Raw genomic sequence first — 13,808 nt, 5'->3', positions numbered from 1 at the left:
TCATGAGGAACAGCAGAGCTCCACACCTTAATCTATGGTGTGTAGAAACTCTACCGTTGAAAATACATAAGTGAAAATAGGGTAGACATGGTCGAGTGACCAGCCTCCCATGGAGGTCTAGAGATCTAAAATGATCAAAAGATGAACAAAAGATAAATCACTAACAGTAGTTTTTATACTAAACTAGTAGCTAGGGTTACAGAAAATAAGTAAATGATGCAGAAATCCACTTCTGGGGCCCACTTGGTGTGTGCTTGGGCTGAGCATTGAAGATTTCATGTGTAGAGACTTCTTTTGGAGTTAAACGCTAGGTTGCAACCTGTTTCTGGCGTTTAACTTTGATTTGCAACTTGTTTCTCGCGTTTAACGCCAGAATAGGGCAGAAAGCTGGCGTTGAACGCCAGTTTGCATCGTCTAAAATGGAGCAAAATATGGACTATTATATATTGCAAGAAAGCCCTGGATGTCTACTTTCCAACGCAATTGAGAGCGCGCCATTTGGGTTTCGGTAGCTCCAGAAAATTCATTTCGAGTGCAGGGAGGTCAGAATCCAACAGCATCTGCAGTCCTTCTTCAGCCTCTGAATCAGATTTTTGCTCAAGTCCCTCAATTTCAGCTAGAAATTACCTGAAATCACAGAAAAACACACAAAATCCTAGTAAAGTCTAGAAATGTGATTTTTAATTAAAAACTAATAAAAATATACTAAAAACTAACTAAATCATACTAAAAACTATGTAAAAATAATGCCAAAAAGCATATAAATTATCCGCTCATCACAACACCAAACTTAAATTATTGCTTGTCCCCAAGCAACTGAAAATCAAATAGGATAAAAAGAAGAGAATATACTATAAATTCCAAAATATCAATGAAACTTAGCTCCAATTAGATGAGCGGGAGTAGTAGCTTTTTGCCTCTGAACAGTTTTGGCATCTCACTTTATCCTTTGAAGTTCAGAATGATTGGCATCTATAGGAACTCAGAATTCAGATAGTGTTATTGATTCTCCTAGTTCAGTATGTTGATTCTTGAACACAGCTACTTTCTGAGTCTTGGCCGTGGCCCTAAACACTTTGTTTTCCAGTATTACCACCGGATACATACATGCCACAGACACATAACTGGGTGAACCTTTTCAGATTGTGACTTAGCTTTGCTAGAGTCCCCAGTTAGAGGTGTCCAGGGTTCTTAAGCACACTCTTTTTTTTGCTTTGGACCTCGACTTTAACCGCTCAGACTCAAGTTTTCACTTGACACCTTCACGCCACAAGCACATGGTTAGGGACAGCTTGGTTTAGCCGCTTAGGCCAGGATTTTATTCCTTTAGGCCCTCCTATCCATTAATGCTCAAAGCCTTGGATCCTTTTTATTACCCTTGCCTTTTGGTTTTAAGGGCTATTGGCTTTTTCTGCTTGCTTTTCCTTTTTCTTTATTATTATTTTTTGCCAATTTTTTTCTCTTTTTTTCGCATTTTTTTCTGCAAGCTTTGTTCTTCACTGCTTTTTCTTGCTTCAAGAATCATTTTTATGATTTTTCAGATTATCAAATAATATTTCTCCTTTTTCATCATTCTTTCAAGAGCCAACAATTTTAACATTCATAAACAACAATTTCAAAAGACATATGCACTGTTCAAGCATTCATTCAGAAAATAAAAAGTATTGTCACCACATCAAAATAATTAAACTAATTTCAAGGATGAATTCGAAACCATGTACTTCTTGTTCTTTTGTTTTTAGAACAGTTTTCATTTAAGAGAGGTGATGGATTCATAGGACATTCATAGCTTTAAGACATAGACACTTAAACACTAATGATCATGTAATAAAGACACAAACATAAATAAACATAAAGCATAGTAAACGAAAAACAGAAAAATAAGAACAAGGAGATTAAGGAATGGGTCCACCTTAGTGAGGGTGGCGTCTTCTTCCTCTTGAAGAACCAATGGTGTTCTTGAGCTCCTCTATGTCTCTTCCTTGTCTTTGTTGCTCCTCCCTCATAGCTCTTTGATCTTCTCTAATCTCATGGAGGATGATGGAGTGCTCTTGGTGCTCCATCCTTAGTTGTCCCATGTTGGAACTTAATTCTCCTAGGGAAGTGTTGATTTGCTCCCAATAGTTTTGTGGAGGGAAGTGCATCCCTTGAGGTATCTCAGGGATTTCATGGTGAGAAATTTCCTCATGCTCTTATTGAGGTCCATGATATCTTGTTTGCTCCATCCTTTTCTTGGTGATGGGCTTGTCCTCATCAATGAGGATGTCTCCCTCTATGTCAATTCCAGCTGAATTGCAGAGGTGACAAATGAGGTGAGGAAATGCTAACCTTGCCAAAGTGGAGGACTTGTCAGCCACCTTGTAGAATTCTTGAGGTATAATCTAATGAACTTCCACTTCCTCCCCAATCATGATAGTATGGATCATGATAGCCCAGTCTACAGTAACTTCAGACCGATTGCTAGTAGGAATAATTGAGCGTTGAATGAACTCCAACCATCCTCTAGCTATAGGCTTAAGGTCCGGTCTTCTCAATTGAACCGGTTTGCCTCTTGAGTCAACTTTCCATTGAGCTCCTTCCACACATATGTCCATGAGGACTTGGTCCAACCTTTGATCAAAGTTGACCCTTCTAGTGTAGGGGCGTGCGTTTTCTTGCATCATTGGCAAGTTGAATGCCAACTTTACATTTTCTGGACTGAAATCTAAGTATTTCCTTCGAACCATTGTAAGCCAATTCTTTGGATTTGGGTTTCTACTTTGATCATGGTTCCTAGTGATCCATGCATTTGCATAGAACTCTTGAACCATTAAGATCCCGACTTGTTGAATAGGATTAGAGAGAACTTCCCATCCTCTTCTTCTAATCTCTTGTCGGATCTCCGGATATTCGCTCTTTTTGAGCTTAAAAGGGACCTCAGGGATCACCTTTTTCTTGGCCACAACTTCATAGAAGTGGTCTTGATGGACCTTTGAGATGAATCTCTCCATCTCCCATGACTCAGAGGTGGAAGCAATTGCCTTCCCTTTCCTCTTTCTTGAGGTTTCTCTGGCCTTAGGTGCCATTAATGGTTATGGAAAAACAAAAAGCAATGCTTTTACCATACCAAACTTAAAAGGTTTGCTCATCCCCGAGCAAAAGAAGAAAGGAAGTAGTAGAAGAAAAAAATAGAGGAGATGGAGGGAGAAGGTGTATTCGGCCAAGGGGGAGAAGTGGTGGTTGTAATATGTGAAAATGGAGTAGTGTTGAGGGGTTTATATAGGGGTGGGGGGGAGGGTATATTTCGGCCATTAGGGTTGGGTTTGGGAGGGAAAAGAATTTGAATTTTGGAGGTAGGTGGGGTTTATGGGGAAGAGTAGATGGATGTGAGTGGTTAAGGGTATTTAGGGAGGAGGTATAGAGGTGATTGGTGAAGGGTATTTAGGGAAGAGAGTTATGAAAAGGTGTTAAGAGGAGAGAAGAAGAGGTGGGGTAGGTGGGGATCCTGTGGAGTTCACAGATCCAGAGGGGTCAAGGACTTAGCATCCCTGCTCCATTTAGGCGTGCAAAATGCCCTTAGAATGCATGTCTGGCATTAAACGCTAGCTTGCTGCTTGTTTCTGGCGTTAAACTCCAATTCCATGCTCTGTTCTGGCGTTAAACGCCACTCTGGTGCTTGTTTCTGGCGTTTAACGCCAGCTTGATGCTTCTTTCTGGCGTTTAAACGCCAGTAAGATCTTCCTCCAGGGTGAGCTATTTTTAATGTTGTTTTTCATTCTATTTTTAATTTTTCAGTAGTTTTTTTGACTTCACATGATCATCAACCTAAAGAAAACATAAAATAGCAATGGAAAATAAATAGATATAATTAAATAACATTGAGTTGTCTCCTAACAAGTGCTTCTTTAATGTCAATAGCTTGACAGTGAGCTCTCATGGAGCCTCACAGATGTTCAGAGCATTGTTGGGACCTCCCAACACCAAACTCAGAGTTTGACTGTGGGGGCTTTGGTTGACTCTACAGTGAGAGAAGCTTTTCATGCTTCCTCTCCATAGTTACAGAAGGAGAACCTTGAGTCTTAAATACAAGGTAGTCCTCATTCAGTTGAAGGACCAACTCTCCTCTGTCCACATCAATAACAGCTTTTGCTGTGGCTAGGAAGGGTCTTCCAAGGATGATGGATTCATCCTCATCCTTCCCAGTGTCTAGGATTATGAAATCAGCAGGGATGTAAAGGCCTTCAACCTTTACTAACACGTCCTCTACTAGTCTATAAGCCTGTTTCATGGATTTGTCTGCCATCTCTAATGAGAATTCGGCAGCCTGTACCTCAAAGATTCCTAGTTTCTCCATTACAGAGAGTGGCATTAAGTTTATGCCTGACCCCAGGTCACACAAAGCCTTCTCAAAGGTCATGGTGTCTATGTTACAGGGAATTAGGAATTTACCAGGATCCTGTTTCTTTTGAGGTAAAGTGTGCTGAACCCAGATATTCAGTTCATTAATGAGCAATGGAGGCTCGTCCTCCCAAGTCTCATTACCAAATAGCTTGGCATTCAGCTTCATGATTGCTCCTAAATACTGGGCAACTTGCCCTTGAACAATGTCTTCATCTTCTTCAGAAGATGAATAGTCATCAGAGCTCATGAATGGTAAAAGGAGGTTAAATGGAATCTCTATGGTTTCTAGATGAGCCTCAGATTCCTTTGGTTCCTCAAAGGAAAACTCCTTATTGGTTAGTGAACGTCCCAGGAGGTCTTCCTCACTAGGATTCACGTCCTCCTCCTCCTTTCTGGGTTCGGCCACACCAAGTAAGGTTATGGCCTTGCACTCTCTTTTTGGATTCTCTTCTGTATTGCTTGGGAGAGTACTGGGAGGAGTTTCAGTGACTCTTTTACTCAGCTGGCCCATTTGTGCCTCCAAATTTCTAATGGAGGACCTTGTTTCATTCATGAAACTTAGAGTGGCCTTAGATAGATCAGAGACTATATTTGCCAAGCTAGATGGATTCTGCTCAGAATTCTCTGTCTGTTGCTGAGAGGATGATGGAAAAGGCTTGCTATTGCTAAACCTATTTCTTCCGCCATTATTAAAGCCTTGTTGAGGCTTTTGTTGATCCTTCCATGAGAAATTTGGATGATTTCTCCATGAGGGATTATAGGTGTTTCCATAGGGTTCTCCCATGTCATTCACCTCTGCTATTGCAGGGTTCTCAGGATCATAAGCTTCTTCTTCAGAAGATGCTTCTTTAGTACTATTGGATGCAGCTTGCAATCCATTCAGACTCTGAGAAATCATATTGACATGCTGAGTCAATATTTTATTCTGAGCCAATATGGCATTCAGAGTATCAATTTCAAGAACTCCCTTCCTCTGAGGCATCCCATTACTCACAGGATTCCTTTCAGAAGTGTACATAAACTGGTTATTTGCAACCATGTCAATGAGTTCCTGAGCTTCTGCAGGAATTTTCTTTAGGTGAATGGATCCACCTGTAGAATGGTCCAATGACATCTTTGATAATTCAGACAGACCATCATAGAATATATCCAGGATGGTCCATTCTGAAAGCATGTCAGAAAGACACTTTTTAGTCAGTTGCTTGTATCTCTCCCAAGCTTCATAGAGGGATTCACCTTCTTTCTGTTTGAAAGCTTGAATATCCACTCTAAGCTTACTAAGCTTTTGAGGAGGAAAGAACTTGGCTAAGAAAGCCGTGACAAGCTTATCCCAAGAGTTCAGGCTATCTTTAGGTTGAGAGTCCAACCATATTCTAGCTCTGTCTCTTACAGTAAACGGGAAAAGCATAAGTCTGTAGACCTCGGGATCAACCCCATTGGTCTTAACAGTATCACAGATCTGCAAGAATTCAGTTAAGAACTGAAAAGGATCTTCTGATGGAAGTCCATGAAACTTGCAATTCTGTTGCATCAGAGAAACTAATTGAGGCTTTAGCTCAAAATTGTTTGCTCCAATGGCAGGGATTGAGATGCTTCTTCCATGTAAGTTAGATTTTCCCTCTCCTAGGCTCATTAGGGCTGAAGAACATACAACTAATAAGAATCCAGATAATTTTCACCGTACTACCTTTCCTGCTCGCCTTATGGTGAACGGGCGTACTCATGATTATGATCTATATTGTCTTATTTGGGAGCCCCAAGAGGAGCTGATAGCTCTGGCTCTTACGAATTCCATAATGATAGCTATTCGTGAACGATATCCTTTATCCATTAACTCATTAATTGATCGTGATATCAACGGAGTCAAGAGATTTTATGATAGAGTACAAGTCTTGAAGCTAAGCCGTAAAGAGAATATGATGAGATTGCAGTTGATTACTCATTTCTGGAGTCAAGAATGCTTTAATCCCTAGCCTAGATATGGTGTAGTGAAGTCACCAAGTATCTTCCTTGCATTGTTGTTGGGTTCGGTCATGTCTCCTTCTTTTTCGAAAATTTCTGGCAGATTTTCTCCAGAAAGTTATGCTTTAGCTTCCCTTAGCTTCCTCTTCAGAGTCCTTTCAGGTTCAGGATCAGCTTCAACAAGAATATTCTTATCCTTGTTCCTGCTCATATGAAAAAGAAGAGAACAGAAAAGAAAATATAGAATCTTCTATGTCATAGTATAGAGATTCCTTATATGAGTATAAGAAAAGAAGAATAGAAGAAGGAAAAGATAAGAATTTGAACACAGAGGAGAAGAGTGGGTTCGAATTTTTGAGTGAAAGAGTGGTGTTAGTAGATAAATAAATAAATAAATAGAAGGAGATGAGAGGGAGAAGAATTCGAAAATTAAAGAAAATAAAATAAAAAAAATTTTGTTTTTATTTTAAATATTAGTTATAATTCAAAAATACGAAAAGGAATAAAATTAAAATTAAAATTTAAAATAATTAGTTAATGAAAAGAAATTTTGAAAAAAAGGTTAGTGATTTTCGAAAATTAGAGAGAGAAAATTAGTTAGGTAGTTTTGAAAAGGATAAGAATCAAACAAAAAGATAAGATTAATTGAAAAAGATTTGAAAATCAATTTTGAAAAGATAAGAAGCTAGAAAAGATTTTGAAATTGATTTTGAAAAAGATGTGATTGAAATTTATTTTGAAAAAGATTTGAAAAAGAAATTTAAAAAGATTTGATTTTGAAAATTAAAGTTGATTACTTGACTAACAAGAAACAAAAAGATATGATTCTAAAATTTAAAGATTGAACCTTTCTTACTAGGCAAGTAACAACCTTAAAATTTTTGAATCAATCACATTAATTGTTAGCATTAATTTTGAAAATATGAAATAGAAATAAGAAAAAAGATTTTGAAAATTTCGAAATTTTGAAAGAAAAAATGAAAAAGATTTGATTTTTGAAAAAGATTTGAAAAAGATAGAATTTTTAAATTGAAAATTTAATTTGACTTATAAGAAACAACTAGATTTTAAAAATTTTTAAAAAAGTCAACTCAAATATTCGAAATTTATGAGCAAAATAAGGGAAAGATAATTTTTTTTTTATTTTTGAATTTTTAATGAAGAAAGAGAAAAACAACAAAAAGACTTAAAACATGAAAATTATGAATCAAAACAAGAAAAATATGCAAGAACACATTGAATGTCAAGATGAACATCAAGAACACTTTGAATGTCAAGATGAACATCAAGAACTTATTTTTGAAAATTTTTTATAAAAGAAAAGCATGCAAGACACCGAACTTAGAAATTTTCAAACTTTAGACACTAACAAATTGAAAATGCATATGAAAAACAAGAAAAGACACAAAACATGAAAATGCAAAGATCAAACAAAGAAATTCATCAAGAACAACTTGAAGATCATGAAGAACAATATGCATGAATTTTTCGAAAATTTTTAGGAAATTAAAAAGATGCAATTGACACCAAACTTAACAATTGACACTAGACTCAAACAAGAAACACAAGATTATTTTTGGTTTTATGATTTTATTAAATTTTTTTGGTATTTTTCGAAAATTAATTGGAAAAAGAAAAATAAGGATTTCAAAATTTTTTAATGAGAATTTCATGAATCATGCAATGTTAGTCTAAAGCTCCAGTCCAGGAATTAGACATGGCTTACTAGCCAGTCAAGCTTTCAGTGAAAGCTCCGGTCCAAAACACTAGACATGGCCAATGGCCAACCAAGCTTTAGCAGATCATTACATACAAAAGCTAAATTGCTGAGAAAGACAAAGAAGCTCTTCTCTAATGATAGTTGAAACCTCGGTCCAAAGGATTAGACATGGCTTTACAGCCAGCCAGACTTCAACAGATCATCATGAAACTCTAGAACTCATTCTTAAAAATTCTGAAGCCATAGAATAATTTATTTTTTAAAAAAATTTTTGAAAATTTTTCGAAAATAAAAAGAGTAAAAACAAAAACTTAAAATTAAAATAAAATTACCTAATCTGAGCAACAAGATGAACCGTCAGTTGTCCAAACTCAAACAATCCCCGGCAACGGCACCAAAAACTTGGTGCACAAAATCGTGATTGTTCATTCCCAGCAACGGCGCCAAAAACTCAGTATGCACGTTCTGACTCTTAATTATTTTTCACAATTCCGATACAACTAACCAGCAAGTGCATTGGGTCGTCCAAGTAATAAACCTTACGTGAGTAAGGGTCGATCCCACGGAGATTGTCAGTATGAATCAAACTATGGTCATCTTGCAAATCTCAGTCAGGCGGATTCAATTGGTTATGGAGATTTGATAATTAAAATATAAATAAAATATAAGATAGGATAGAAATACTTATGTAATTCATTGGTGAGAATTTCAGACAAGCGTGTGGAGATGCTTTTGTTCCTTCTGATTCTTTGCTTTCCTATTGCCTTCATTCAATCCTTCTTACTCCTTTCCATGGCAAGCTTTATATTGGGCATCACCGTTGTCAATGGCTACATCCCGTCCTCTCAGTGAAAATGGTCCAAATGTGCTGTCACCGCACGGCTAATCATCTGTCGGTTCTCGATCATGCTGGAATAGGATCTAGTAATCCCTTTGCGTCTGTCACTACGCCCAGCACTCGCGAGTTTGAAGCTCGTCACAGCCATCCTTTTCCAGATCCTACTCGGAATACCACAGACAAGGTTTATACTTTCCAGATCTCAAGAATGGCCTCCAATAATTCTAGCCTATACCACGAAGACTCTGATCGTAAATCAGGAGGCTAAGAGATATGCATTCAAGCTTGTTTTCATGTAGAACAGAAGTGTTTGTCAGGCACGCGTTCATAGGTGAGAATGGTGATGAGCGTCACATAATCATCACATTCATCATGTTCTTGTGTGCGAATGAATATCTTAAAGAAGAAATAGGCTTGAGTTGAATAGAAAAACAATAGTACTTTGCATTAATTCATGAGGAACAGCAGAGCTCCACACCTTAATCTATGGTGTGTAGAAACTCTACCGTTGAAAATACATAAGTGAAAATAGGGTAGACATGGCCGAGTGGCCAGCCTCCCATGGAGGTCTAGAGATCTAAAATGATCAAAAGATGAACAAAAGATAAATCACTAACAGTAGTTTTTATACTAAACTAGTAGCTAGGGTTACAGAAAATAAGTAAATGATGCAGAAATCCACTTCTGGGACCCACTTGGTGTGTGCTTGGACTGAGTATTGAAGCTATCATGTGTAGAGACTTCTTTTGGAGTTAAATGCCAGGTTGTAACCTATTTCTGGCGTTTAACTCTGATTTGCAACTTGTTTCTAGCGTTTAACGCCAGAATAGGGAAGAAATCTTGCGTTGAACGCCAGTTTGCGTCATCTAAACTCGGGCAAAGTATGGACTATTATATATTGCTGAAAAGCCCTGGATGTCTACTTTCCAACACAATTGAGAGCGCGCCATTTTGGTTTCTGTAGCTCCAGAAAATCCATTTCGAGTGCAGGGAGGTCAGAATCCAATAGCATCTGCAGTCCTTCTTCAGCCTCTGAATCAGATTTTTGCTCAAGTCCCTCAATTTCAGCCAGAAATTACCTGAAATCACAGAAAAATACACAAACTCCTAGTAAAGTCCAGAAATGTGATATTTAATTAAAAACTAATAAAAATATACTAAAAACTAACTAAATCATACTAAAAACTATGTAAAAACAATGCCAAAAAGCGTATAAATTATCCGCTCATCACTAGGCCAAGAGTAAAGAAAACTACTCCATAATCAAAGAAAACATTTCATCAAACACATGGTAAGCATTACTAAAAGACATATTCAAAATGCAATTAAATTGAAATTAAAAAGCACCCACTAACAATTAGCAATGGAAAATCACTCAAACAACATAATTAATCATGGAAATCATCAATGCAAAATTAACAATTCAAGATTCACAAGGTTCACAAAATGGGTAGAAAATGGCAATTGACATGAAAACATAAATCTAACACAAGATCTAAACAAAATTATACTAAGGCATTCAAATTAAGTAATTAAAACTAGAAATCAACAAAATCCAATTCAAAATTCAACAAGGGTAGATCAAATCAAACTACATCTAGAGAGGAACAAGGGTTTCTCTCTCCAGAAGAACAAAAACCAAAAAATTAGCTAAAATTGTGTCTAAGTGTGTAATGAATGATCCTCCGCTTTCCCCCTAGAATTCTTGGGTCTTTTTCATACAGAACCAGCTTGAATTTGGGCCTCATCAGCTTCAGAAATTGTCAGGCATGATTTCTTTTAATGAGGTCACGTGCAGCTTATCACGCGTGCACGTCGATGGAGATTTTGCCAATCCACGCCGATGCGCCATTCTTTGCGTGCCACACTCAACTCCTTGCATCCACGCGTGCGCGTGCGCGTCGAAGCTGATTTCTCCAAAGTCCAATTCTTCATGTTCCTTCCACTTGTGCATGCTTCCTTTCTCTCTTCTAGGTCATTCTTGCCCTATAAGCTCTGAAATCACTCAACAAACATATCACGGCATCGAATGGCAATAAAAGAGGATCAAAATATGGCAATTTTAAGGCAAAAGAAGCATGTTTTCCATCATGAAGCAATATTAGGAAGAGAACACAAAACCATGCAATTCTTGTGAATAAGTGTGCAAAATATTGACAAAACCCCTCAAATTCTATACAATATAAACTACAAAATTGGGGTTTATCACTCCGCCCCAGCTACATGAAGATCTCTGTTGAGACCAGGCAGCACTGGTTTGAGAAATGGGCGGTAATTACTTTCATTGTTTCTGTTTTAATTCTTTTTAGCTAGTTTATATCCTCTATCTTGTCTAAAAAATTTAAAGCTTTGTTGTTGCAGCTGCACTTCATTTGGGATACTGAGCACGACTTGGCCATCCAAAAGATATTCAACTATAGGATGAGTCGGCGGCTCCAACAGATGTTGGACGATGTTCGTCACGGCCAAGACCATTGAACATGCTGGCTCTGACTGGAGGTAAAGAAGGGTCTATTCGCTCATTGGGAGAATGATGCGGGGTTTAGGCACTAGCATCTCACCAACCGAGATAATAGGGCATCGGAAAGGTCGTGAAAGTACACCGGCGGCTCGGCAATCTTCATGAAAACTAGGCCAGGCTGGTATGTAGTTTCTTTAATATTATTAATAACTTCATTATGTTATTTGTTTTGGATATCATTACTAGCCACTCTAATAATTTTGTAATTCAGTGCAACTTGTGTAGTCAAAGTCATTGGACCGTGAGGTCACATTGGCGGAGACTTTCAAGTACACCCATACGCTAAAGGAAAACAAAGAGAGATTTCTTGATCAGCAGTCTCAAGACCATTATGTGAGTAAACGTATGTCTGATTATCTTTTTCTATTAAATTATTAGATATTAACTATATATCTGTCTTAGCTTAATAATCACACAATAACTTATGTTAATTGCACAGGAGACCTACACACAGAGACTGGAGGCCGTGACTCAGCAGTTTCAGCAAAGTGGGGAGGACGCTGCCGATGGATCCGCGGTCTCAGTCGTCGACCTCGATGCAGTTTGACGCGAAATTGCCTCAGCCCCGTATAAGAACTGCGTATACACATAGGGTCGTTCTTCGCCAACTTAGGGCCACGGGACTGAAGACAACGAATATCTGGATAAGTAAATATTAGGTTTTAGTTTTATTGTTTCATATATTTGTTTGGTGTACTTGACTTTTATTTTATTTGGACATTGTATTATTTATTTATTTTAAATAAAAATCTTCATTATTTATGAATTGACCACTAATTGTGTGAAAAATTTAACTTTAAAATTAAAATTGACCATTTATTGTAGTTGTCGAGTTCCATTACTAAGATTGAGTCATTAGAAAGATCAGAGGTGCATAGCATGTACCGAAGCCGCTGGGGGAGGGGGTGTGTGCGTGCGACACCTTATGACATACAGTCGATGAACAATATCATTACTCAGTGGGTACATAGCGACGATACAACGCAGTGCATACTGTAGTGGTGCCTCTGATTTGTTATCATTTCGTTGAGTTCCATCACCCAGATCAAGTTATTTGATAGATTGGCGGTGCACAACATATACCGAAGTCGTCGGTAAATATTGACGGACTATTTACATTGGCCTTCAGATTGGAGGATAAATGGTGGCTGATAAAGGTTGTATTGCAGTGCTCTTCATAGAGAGACCGTTCGAGCCTTTGTGACAAGCGATAGTGTTACCCATGACGTACCCACAGGGCATTCACTTGATGCTTTCTGCTGATGCTCTTAATCTTCGGCATATGGATAGCCGTGCTCGGATAGGAGCGAGGCATCGACAGCCTAGACAATGACTTGATGTTCAGCAGGAGAAGGATAAGGAGCATCAAGGATAGGAGGATGTTCATGATGGTGATTGCATCGGTGATGTAGATCAGAATGATGTTCTTAGGCACTTGGTATTTGATGTGGGTACATCGAGTGGAGCGGGTCAGCATGCACATGCTAATGGATATAGTGTTCAGGGGGAATGCAACAAACCTTGAGATGCATCTAGACAATACGATGTATCCAATGTCATAGAGGAGGATATGGCATGTATTGCTACCTGATAATGAGGATTTATACTGGTTGGAAATTTAACAAAATAATTTCGTTATGAGCATAGCCCAAATCGACAATCGATCCTCAAATCAAAGTTTAATTTTGGTTGTCACAAGTCCAACCCAAAAAAAATAACCGAGAGTATTAGTCTCGGGTCGTTCTTCCTAGGAATCACAATCAAGTGCTCAATTATTGGTTATGAGATTAGAGGGGGTTGGGTTGTTAAAAGTGCAAGAAAATAAATGGTAAGAGATGTAAAGCAAACAACTAAATAAAGAAAATAATAAAGGGAGACATTCATGGCAAGGATTGAGAATATAGGCTTTCTATCCTAGTCATTAATTATCATATAATGATTAACAAGAGCTAATCCTATTTCGTTATCCCTAACATCGGAAGAAGATACAATGTTATCTTCACATTTGAGAGAAAGTCAAATAAGACTAGTTAATCTCAATTCAAAAGTCCTAATCAACTTACTAATTGAATTAGCAAGAGATTAGAGTCAATAGAAACAAGATTAACTAACAACCCTAGATCACCAACATGAGTTGGGTATTAATGACTCAAGATTGCCTAATTTCTCTTTCCAAGCCAAGAATGCTTAAAAAATGCTACTCTAACATCCAACCAAGCATTTTGTCAAACACTTGGAAGGCATAAAAGGAAAGCATCATGAATTTGCAAGAATAAAAAATCTACAACTACCCAATTCAAGGAATCAACAATAGCAACTCAATTAAACATCAAAGAAACATAAAACATAAATTACATTAAAAGGAAATCCAAATCCAACAAGAGTGC

General features: G+C 37.7%; 1 non-coding gene across 1 annotated transcript; it reads left to right on the top strand.

Moving 5' to 3' along the window:
• The first annotated feature begins 5,548 nt into the window (after positions 1 to 5,548).
• On the top strand, positions 5,549 to 5,656 carry LOC112774887 (small nucleolar RNA R71). Its single transcript, XR_003189342.1, has one exon. It is a non-coding gene; the product is annotated as a small nucleolar RNA R71 (small nucleolar RNA).
• Positions 5,657 to 13,808: the final 8,152 nt, after the last annotated feature.

This window comes from Arachis hypogaea, chromosome 18, assembly GCF_003086295.3.
Source record: "Arachis hypogaea cultivar Tifrunner chromosome 18, arahy.Tifrunner.gnm2.J5K5, whole genome shotgun sequence".
Taxonomy (NCBI): Eukaryota; Viridiplantae; Streptophyta; class Magnoliopsida; order Fabales; family Fabaceae; genus Arachis; species Arachis hypogaea.
This window is presented reverse-complemented; position numbering and strand designations above follow the sequence as displayed.